The sequence below is a fragment of the Rhinopithecus roxellana genome, chromosome 5, assembly GCF_007565055.1.
Source record: "Rhinopithecus roxellana isolate Shanxi Qingling chromosome 5, ASM756505v1, whole genome shotgun sequence".
Lineage (NCBI taxonomy): Eukaryota > Metazoa > Chordata > Mammalia > Primates > Cercopithecidae > Rhinopithecus > Rhinopithecus roxellana.
The window spans coordinates 161,879,218-161,889,065 of NC_044553.1; the positions used below are offsets into that span (position 1 = coordinate 161,879,218).

A 9,848-nucleotide genomic window follows, 5' to 3' on the forward strand; every position below is an offset into this window, starting at 1 on the left:
TGTGTTTGTTGCATCGTAGCCAAGCTGATATATCTGATCTGTTGAGTGACTGAACCAATGCTTGTCTTTCTGAATTAAACCCTAATTTACACACACATATATAGATGTAAAATTTTGTTTTTTAAGACAGAGTCTCCCTCTCACCCAGGCTGGAATGCCGTAGCATGATCTCAGCTCACTGCAACCTCCACGTCCCAAGCTCAAGCGATTCTCATGTCTCAGCCTCCCAAGTAGCTGGGATTACAGGCACCTGTCACCACGTCCAGATAATTTTTGTATTTTTGGTAGCGATGGGGTTTCACCATGTTGGCCAGGCTGGTCTCAAACTCCTGGCCTCAAGTGATCCGCCCACCTTGGCCTCCCAAAGTGCTGGGATTATAGGCGTGAGCCACCGCACCCAGCCTGCCCAGCCTACTTTTCTAATATTCTAATGAAATACATTTGCTAATTGCTTATTGAGGCTCTTTACAGCTGAAAAGCTTATGGCATAACATTGAACAATGTAGTGTTAATGTAAGGATGGGAAGGACCCAGTAAATGACAGCCTCCTTCCTCCTGCCCAAGACCCAACCAGTTCAGAGATAACATGACAAAGGGGACTCAAGAACATGCACACAAAAGCACCGGCTTTGTCACAGATCTCGTCTGGGCTGGAGCAGGTAACTTTGGTGGCTGAACCAAAAGTTATGGATCTTCTCATTCCTACATCGCAGATTTGGTCTCACTGCCCAGAGTTAGGCAGCCTGGGTGGGAGTTCCCTCTTGAAGTTCATCACAGGGAACTGCAGGTCAGAACGTGAGCTTCCTGCAGGTGGCAAGTGCCACCCATATCCCAGGAGCTCCCTGTCCCTATCTCCTGGTCTCATCTTACTCCAGAGGCCTGGTTAGGGCCAGGAAGCCTTGGACTCCTCTCTGAGCCTTTGGCCCTAGGCCAGAGAGAATCTCTCTGCCCTCCAGGTCTCTTCCCAGTTGAGAGGAACTGGGATCTCAGTGCCTCCGGGCACAGAGAGGGAATGGCATTCCTGCGAAATAAGCAGCTGCCACTGGCATCAGCGGGGAGCGACTGCAGAGACCTCTGGGAGGACCAGACCGAGGCCTGCTCTGGGAACACTGGAAATGCCACAACCACACCGAGGGCTTTCTGCCAACGGGCACAACAGTGTAAACAAAACAGTGTAGACAAATGGCACAACAGTGTAGACAAACGGGACGGAACCACCTGCAAGACAAGCAGTTATTTCCTTCCCAACAACAAAGTAGATCAGATAACTTGAAAAATCTTTTGAGGCTAGACATTCTGAATTAAATATTACAAAATCCATTCTTGCATAGATGCAATTGTGGAAAAAAAGGAAATCTTCCAAACAACAAAGCTGCTGGGAATGTAAGTGGCCACTGACACTGATGCAGCTGCTGCCCCGGAGGAATTCCTCATCTCAGAAGCCCTGAGCTTTGGCTGTAAAGGAGACTAGGACTTCCACACAGGTGTGCATCCTAGAAGGGCCATATATATATACTCAGTGAAAAGGTGAATTCATTTTCCAACCATCAGCAAGCAGAGGTGAGAAAGACATTTTTCTATCCAGGGCGCTCATTAAGACAATAAAAGTGTCTCCCGTAAGATTTGTGACAGGTGCCCCATCCTCTTGCGTGTTTGGGTTTAAACTGAATATCATTTTTTTGAGGCCCTGGAACCAACAAGCTAAGAAATCAACATTAAGTGGCCCAGGCTGAAAGATGCTTGTAGGACCACACAGCAACGGAAGCCAGCTGCTCTGGAGAGGTCTGCGTTCCCTTGAGGCAGAGGAGCCAGCCAGTTCAGCCTCATTTTCAGGCTGTAAGATTAGCAGATAAAAGATATAACATAAATATTATTTAAAAACAATGAGTTACTAAATAAAAATACTGGCTTGGGCTCAGCACAGTGGCTTACATGTGGAATCCCAGAACTTTGGGAGGCCCAGGCAGGAGGATGACTTAAGCCCAGGAGTTGGAGACCCGCCTGAGCAATGCAGCAAGCAAGACCCCCTCTCTGCAAAAAAAAAAAAAGAAAAAAGAAAAAGTTTTAAAAAATTACCAGGCTGATTACATTAAAGGCATTGAACAAAAATAAACAAAAACTGACAGGGTGTGATGGCACAAGTAATCTCAGTCTCTTGGGAGGCTGAGGCAGGAGGATCACCTGAACCCAGCCGTTCAAGGCTGCAGTGATCCTCTCACTGAATGTTAGTCTAGATGACTGATTGAAGCCCCATCCCAAAAACAAAACAAAACTAACTTTTGTAGAATACCCTGGTACCCAAGGTCAGAAGGAACAGGAACTGACATGGGTCTTCAGTCTGTCTTCTCAGGGCAGCGACTGCTCCTGAATTTCCCTCCTTCGTGGACTTCCCTGTGGACACGACTCCAGCATCAGACCTGGAGACTCCCTGCAAGTTCCCCATTAGATCCATCTTGCTTGAGTTGCACTTTGAAGATTCAACCTGGAAAAGGCAGCTGCGGTGCCTCGCGAAGTTCACTGGGTGCAGCTGACCCTTCCACATTTCTCCCAGACACGCTCTCTGTCCCTCTAGGGTCACTGCCTCTGGAACTGGACATTTCTAGACAAGTCAGGTGAAGGGACTGTCATGGCTGCCACTTTACAGCATAGGTGTGTAAGTGCACATATGTGTGTGTATATATGTCTATACCCTCAATGAGGGCCAAAGTATCCAGTTTCTAAAACTAAGTTTATTCTCAAATGAACTACGTACAGGAGAGAAAAAGACTGACGCCTGCCTTGAATTTGTGGTGAATTGCTGTATTAGTCCATTTTCATACTGCTATAAAGAACTGCCTGAGACTGGGTAATTTATAATGGAAAGAGGTTTAATTGACTCACAGTTCAGCATGGTTGGGGAGGTCTCAGGAAACTTACACTCATGGCAGAAGGCGAAGTGAAAGCAAGGCACCTCCTCCCCACGGCAGCAGGGAGCTGTGCTGAGCCAAGGGGGAAGAGCCCCTTATAAAACCATCAGATCTCGTGAGAACTCACGATCACGAGAACAGCGTGGGGAAAACCGCCCGCATGATTCAATGACCTCCAGCTGGTCTCTCCCTTGACACATGGGGATTATGGGGATTACAATTGAAGATGAGATTTGGGTGGGGACAGACACAAAGCCTAACCAGATCACTTGCTTAAGGGAAGCTTTTCTCTTCTAAACCAGATTGTAAAGGTCTTTCGTTTGTCTCCCTTGGGGTTTTCACCACGGGGCCCTGGGCCTTTGGGATGAGCTGGGTGGGCCTTTCCGTGGACAGGTGGAGGAAGCGAGTGCAAGGTGAGTGGTGGGAGAACCTGCAGGCTCCCCCACCCTGCTCGCAGGGGAAGGGGAGGTGGCCTTCGGAGGAGAGTCCAAGTGATACCCGTCACTGACATGACGTTTCTCGTGGCTTCAGATGGTATTTTCCCTGGAAATCTTCCTCCAGCTTTGGGAGTGGTCTCAAGTGTGGGGGCATCAGAATTGCTTGGGGTGCCTGGGAAAACACAGATCCAGCCTGTAGATTGTATTAGCTCATGGATGATTTGGTTCACCACGAGGTCTGAGAAGCATTTGCTCTACAATGTTATTTTTTAAATTATTTCACTATAATTGTTGATTTTTGTTTTTGTTTTTTGAGACAGGGTCTCTCTGTCACCCAGGCTGGAGTACAGTGGTGCAGTCATGGCTCACTTCTGCCTTGAACCTTTGAGCTCAAGGGATCCTCCTATCTCAGCCTCCCAAGTACCTGGGACTACAGGTCTGCACCACCACACCTGGCTGAGGTTTTTAGTTTTGTAGAGATGGGGTTTAACTATGTTGCCCAGGCTGGTCTCAACCTCCTAGGGTCAAGCAATCCCCCAGCCTCAGCCTCCCAAAGTGCTGGGATTATAGGCATGAGCCGCTGTGCCTGGCTGATAGTTTGATTTTTCATATGCCCTTGAAGTCATTTTACCTCATGGTTTCGAAATACTTTTTCGTCTTCTTAGGAGTTTAAAAATATTGTTTTGTTTTTTCTCCTAAGTTTGGACCTTTCCTGTTACTAATTACTTTTTTTATTTTTTGACAGGTGCACACTACCACATCCAGCTGATTTTTGTACTTATTTATTTATTTGTTTTGGTAGAGATAGGGTCTTGCTCTGGTACCCAGGCTGGTCTTCAACTCCTAGGCTCAAGCAGTCCTCCTGCATCAGCCTCCCAAAGTGCTGGAATTACAGGCTGAGGCAGCACGCGAGCCCTAATCACTTTTATTAGGCCAAATACCTTGTGTGGAATTCCTGTGCTTTGCACACAAATTGTCAGGTTGGCCCCAGAAAGGTGGATTCCGTTTTCCCCTTTCTGTGCCTACGTGGGTGACCAGTGTCCCGAATCCTACAGGAGCTCTTGTTGATCTTCGTCCTCTATTCGCTGAGATAAAGTCCACCATGGATTTCTGCTTCTTTTATTCACTGTCAGTCCACACATAGGGACAAAGGACTGTGCTCTCCTAAGAAAGCCATTTGCTAAGTGAGAAATCCAGGGAGGGCGGGCCTGAACGAGCGCTTGCTGTCAGTCATTTCGATCAGGGATCAGGGCAGAGACCACTGGCATGGGTAGAGCTTGGTAGAGCTTCCCCGCCATTCCGCAGGAGGAAGGCAGGGCTGATGGGGGACAGGGGGTGGGCAGTGGTGCTTAAGAAGAGGAGAAGCCCCAGGGGTAGGCAGTCTCTGCTGTGGATTTCCCTGCTGTCAGCCCCAGGCACTTAGCAATTCTTGCTGTCAGATTCTCACTTGCTCTCACCTGTGCTACGGGAAATCAGTGTCTTGAGCCAGATGGGGTGGCCTGAGCCCCAGGCCCCTCACAGCATCCAAGGGCAAAGTCTCAGCAGAGCCATTGCCTAAAGATATTAAGAGTATTAAATCAAAGTACAACATGCCTGCAGAAATGTATACAAATCATCAAGCTACAGCTAGAAACATTTTTACAAAGCAAGCCCACCCACGGAATCAATCCCGTGAGGCCACTTCCCACCCCTTCCCAACTTCCCGCCACTAAGGTGACGGCTGTGTTTCACTTCTTCTAATTCCATTAATCGGTTTTACCCATTCTTGAACTTTATTGTGTCGACATAAAGGAAGAAACTGAGGCAAAATTAACATAAATAGAGAGTTTATTTGGGCCACATTGGAGGACTGAAGCCCAGGAGACACAGACTCAAGTTACCCTGACGATGAGCTCCAACAAGCAGCAGACACAAGTAGATTTTTAAAGGAAAGTTGAAGGAGCAGTTTGGTCATTTACCAGGAACGTACATTGGTTCTTTCAAATAGCATCAGTGCCTTTCGGCCAGAGCCGCCATCTTCCAGTAATTCACCAAAATGACGAACGCAAAGGGAAAGAGGAGAGGCACCCGATACGTGTTCTCCAGGCCTTTTAGAAAACATGGAATTGTTCCTCTGGCCAGGTATACACGAATCTATAAGAAAGGTGACACTGTAGACATCAAGGGAATGGGAACTGTTCAAAAAGGAAGCCCCACAAGTGTCACCATGGCAAAGCTGGAGGAGTCTACAGTGTTCCCCAGCATGCGGCTGGCATTGCTGTAGACAAACAAGTTAAGGGCAAGACTCCTGCCAACAGAACTAATGTGCATATTGAGCAGATTAAGCACTCTAAGAGCCGAGATAGCTTCCTGAAACGCGTGAGGAAAATGATCAGAAAAAGAAAGAAGCCACAGAGAAAGGTACCTGGGTTCAACTGAAGCTCCAGGCTGCTCCACCCAGAGAAGCACACTTTGTGAGAACCAGCGGGAAGGAGCCTGAGCTGCTGGAACCTCTTCCCTATGAATTAATGGCATCATAGGTGTTTAAAAAAAAAAAAAATCTCTGACTATAAAAATGTTTCTCTTCATTGAGAAGTGTGGTGTCCCCTCCCCCAAAGAACTATTTAAAGCACATTTTAGTTTGTCCTAATTCATTATGTAATGTCTTTACCTTTCAAATTTAACATATTTCTTGCTGAAAGACGTGAGGTAGCTTATTGTGCAACAAATTACTCAATTGGTTAGAAAATGGCCAGGTATTACATATGAAATATTTGTACTGGTTTGAAGATAGTCCCTCTAAATCATCAAGGGAGAAATAAAATAATTTACAAAAAAATTGCATCAGTTATTGATTGGCTGAACACTGTTGTTTGTATCACACATTTCAGAAACATAAAGATAATGGGCAAGGGCTGAGCTCTGATTTTTTATCTTGCCCAAATTCCTTTCTAAGGGGTCTGGGGAATCATGCCGTACAAACCATAAATTCTCATCAGATGGGTTTTTTTTAACCCTGTATATAGTGACTTACTTTCCAATCTGACTCTGGCATAACAAGGAAAAAAATCAAAATGTTTTACCCCAAAATACATTTCCTTGCCATACCTTGACATTGCCCTGCAAAGTCTCTTGTGGGGAAAATCCAGATTCTATAGGACTCTCCTTTCCCCTTTGTTGTTCTTCCTTTCTTTTCAGATCCAGGAGATAATCAGCTAGAGCCAGGTACACTTTTAGGTCTGATAAGAAACATTTTACAACCTGCTCTCTCTGAAGTCTGCTATCTGAGAGCTTCCTCTGCACAATAAAGCTTGGTCTCCATAATCCTTCATCTTAACCTGAACATTTCCTTTCCGTTAACCCAAGGTCTTCAGATAAACTCAACCAACTGTAACCTAGAAAATGTTTAAACTTACTTACAGCCTGGAAGCTCCCGCTTTGAGTTGTCCCACCTTTCTGAACCAAATCCTTGTATTTCCTTTTTGTTTTGTTTTGTTTTAAGGAGTGGAGACTTTAATAGGCAAGAAGGAGCAAGAAGGATGGGAGAAGAAAGAAGCTCCCCTGTACAGAAACAGAGGTAGGGGGCTCCAAAGCCGAGAGAGGGAATCTCCAAACCCATGTATTTCATATATACATTTTGTTTTGTTTTGTTTTTTTGAGTTGGGGTCTCACACTGTCACCCAGACTGGAGTGCAGTGGTGCGATCTCGGCTCACTGCAACCTTCGCCTCCCGGGTTCAAGCAATTCTCCTGCCTCAGACTCCTGAGTAGCTGAGCTTATAGGTGCCCACCACTATGCCCAGCTAATTTTTTTTATTTTTAGTAGAGATGGGGTTTCACTATGTTGGTCAGGCTGATCTTGAACTGCTGACCTCATGATCCACCCGCCTCAGCCTCCCAAAGTGCTGGGATTACAGGCGTGAGCCACCACACCCAGCCCTCTTAAATATATTTGACTGATGTCTAATGTCTCCCTAAAAATATATAAAACCAAGCTGTATGTACCCCAACCACCTTGGGCACATGTTCTCAGGACCTCCTGAGAGGTCGCTCATATTTGGCTTGGAATAAACCCCTTAAAATATTTCACAGAATTTGACTCTTTTCATTGACATGGATAAGACTTGTGGCAACTTTTAGGAAGTCTAGACAGTCGGCTAGTCTGGAAACTACAGGGAAGGAAAGAAAAAGCCTTTGAACAGTGAACCCTAGGCATGGCTACTGGGATCATCTCTCTCTGGGCCTGATAAATTTGCAGATCTCACATTCCTCAGGCTGCTCTGAGCCACTTTTCTTTCTTATTTCCTCCTTTGGATCAAGATCTTGCTCTCTGAAAGTACTGATGATCAATATTTTATTTTATTTTATTTATTTTAGTTTTTTGGAAATGAATGCTCAGTGCTGCAAAGAAGAACCAGCACTGGGACAAAGGATCTCTCAGCAAGGCAAATTTACTTCTGCAGAAAGGTGCATCTCGCATACAGAGCAACGGCAAGAGCACACAGAACAAAGGAAAGCAGGAGTTTTTATTATCTCTAACGCAGCTTCTGTGTCTTTCCCCTATCGGCTAGGATTGGACAGCACAGGTCCCCCGGGACCAAACTACTCCCAACTGGCTAAACATTTAAACTTTCTTAGATAAGGTAGGCACGTAAGGGAGGTGAGAAGGGAGAGAAGGGGGGTCATTTATGGAGGAACTAGGAAGGTAACCTATTCCCTAATAAGGAAAGAAATGTGGACTGGGGTTGTAGCAAGTTCAGGCATGCCTAGGCATATTCAGACAAGTTGGGGTGCAGCAAAGGCAAGGGGGTATTTGGAATTACAGGATAGAGAATGAGGAAACTGGATAAGCTGTTTGAAGAGGGAACCTAACTGTATCTAACATTTTATTTATTTATTTATTTATTGAGACAGAGTCTCTCTCTGTTGCCCAGGCTTGAGTGCAGTGGCGCGAACTTTGCTCACTTCCACCTCTGTTTTCAGGGTTCAAGCAATTCTAATGTCTGAGCCTCCAGAGTAGCTAGGACTACAGGCATGTGCCACCACGCTTGGCTAATTTTTTTATTTTTAGTAGAGATGGGGTTTTGACATGTTGCCTAGGCTGTCCTTGAACTAACTCCTGGCCTCAAGTGATCCGTCCTCCTTGGCCTCCCAGTGTGCTGGGATTATAGGTATGAGCCACTGCACCTAGCTGATCAACATTTTAAGTGTAAATTTGCCCAGCATCACTGGGAAGGCTCATTCTCACATGGCGGGTGGAGGGCAGGAGGAGAGGTGCTCTGGCTCCTGAAATCAGTGAGGTCTCCAGGAAGAAGATATTGGCAGCACAATGGGACAGAGAAGCAGGATCCCAGGCCACCTGCTTGGAGAGAAGCCGTGGTGTGGTGGATCATTCCTAAGCGTTCTAGCTATCACGATTTTGGTTTTTGTTCTTGGCTTTAGACATCTAGAAACACAAGGCATAATCAAGTGAAGCATGAGAAATATGATGCAAATAAAATCCCAATCTGGAAAGCATTCCTATTCCTAAAGGTAATCAATCGTGTAAATCACGTGAGGGGTCTGTTTTTCTAACATCTTGCTTTTTTTTTTTTTTTTTTTTTTTTTGAGACAGAGCATCACTGTGTTGCTCAGGCTGGAGTGCATTGGCGTGATCTCAGCTCACTGCAAACTCTGCCTCCTGGGTTCCAGCAATATTCCTGCCTCAGCCTCCTGAGTTGCTGGGATTACAGATCTGTACCACCATACCTGGCTTTTTTTTTTTTTTTTTTTTTTTTTTTTTTTGTATTTTTAGCAGAGAAGGTGTTTTGCCATGTTGGCCAGGCTGGTCTCGAACACCTTACCTCACGGGATCCACCCACCTTGGCTCTACAAAGTGCTGGGATTACAGGTGTGAGCCACCACACTCAGCCCATTTAGCTTTTTGAGTGATTTCTAATCAATTTCCTATTTCTCATCCTTGTCTGAAGAATAAGGTAACTGGCTGCAGATCAGCTTCAGCTGGGGATCTCCAGGTGCAAGGTACCCATGCATTCAGGACTGCCTTTTTATTTATTTTATTTTTTTAAATTTTACATTAAGTTCTGGGATACATGTGCAGAATGTGCAGGTTTGTCACATAGGCATACGTGTGCCATGGTAGTTTGCTGCACCCATCAACCCGTCATCTAGGTTTTAAGCCCCACATGCATTAGGTATTTGTCCTGGTGCTCTCCCTCCCCTTGCCCCCCACCCCCTGACAGGGCCCCAGTGTGTGTTGTTCCCCTCCCTGTGTCCTTGTGTTCTTACTATTCAGCTCCCACTTACGTGTGAGAACATGCAGTGTTTGGTTTTCTGTTCCTGTGTTAGTTTGCTGAGAATGATGGCTTCCAGGTTCATCCATGTCCCTGCAAAGGACGTGACCTCATTCTTTTTTATGGCTGCAAGGACTGCCTTTTTAAAATGAGAAATGTGAATGCATGAGTCAGTGCCTTTGAGTTTAGCTGCACAAGGGATTGGTCAACAATCCCCGACATGGGCCCTTCCAG

At 45.8% G+C, this 9,848-nt stretch overlaps 1 pseudogene; it reads left to right on the forward strand.

Annotated features, from left to right (window-relative positions):
- Nucleotides 1-5,378: 5,378 nt before the first annotated feature.
- On the forward strand, nt 5,379-5,862 carry LOC104654505 (annotated as a pseudogene).
- The last annotated feature ends 3,986 nt before the right edge of the window (nt 5,863-9,848 follow it).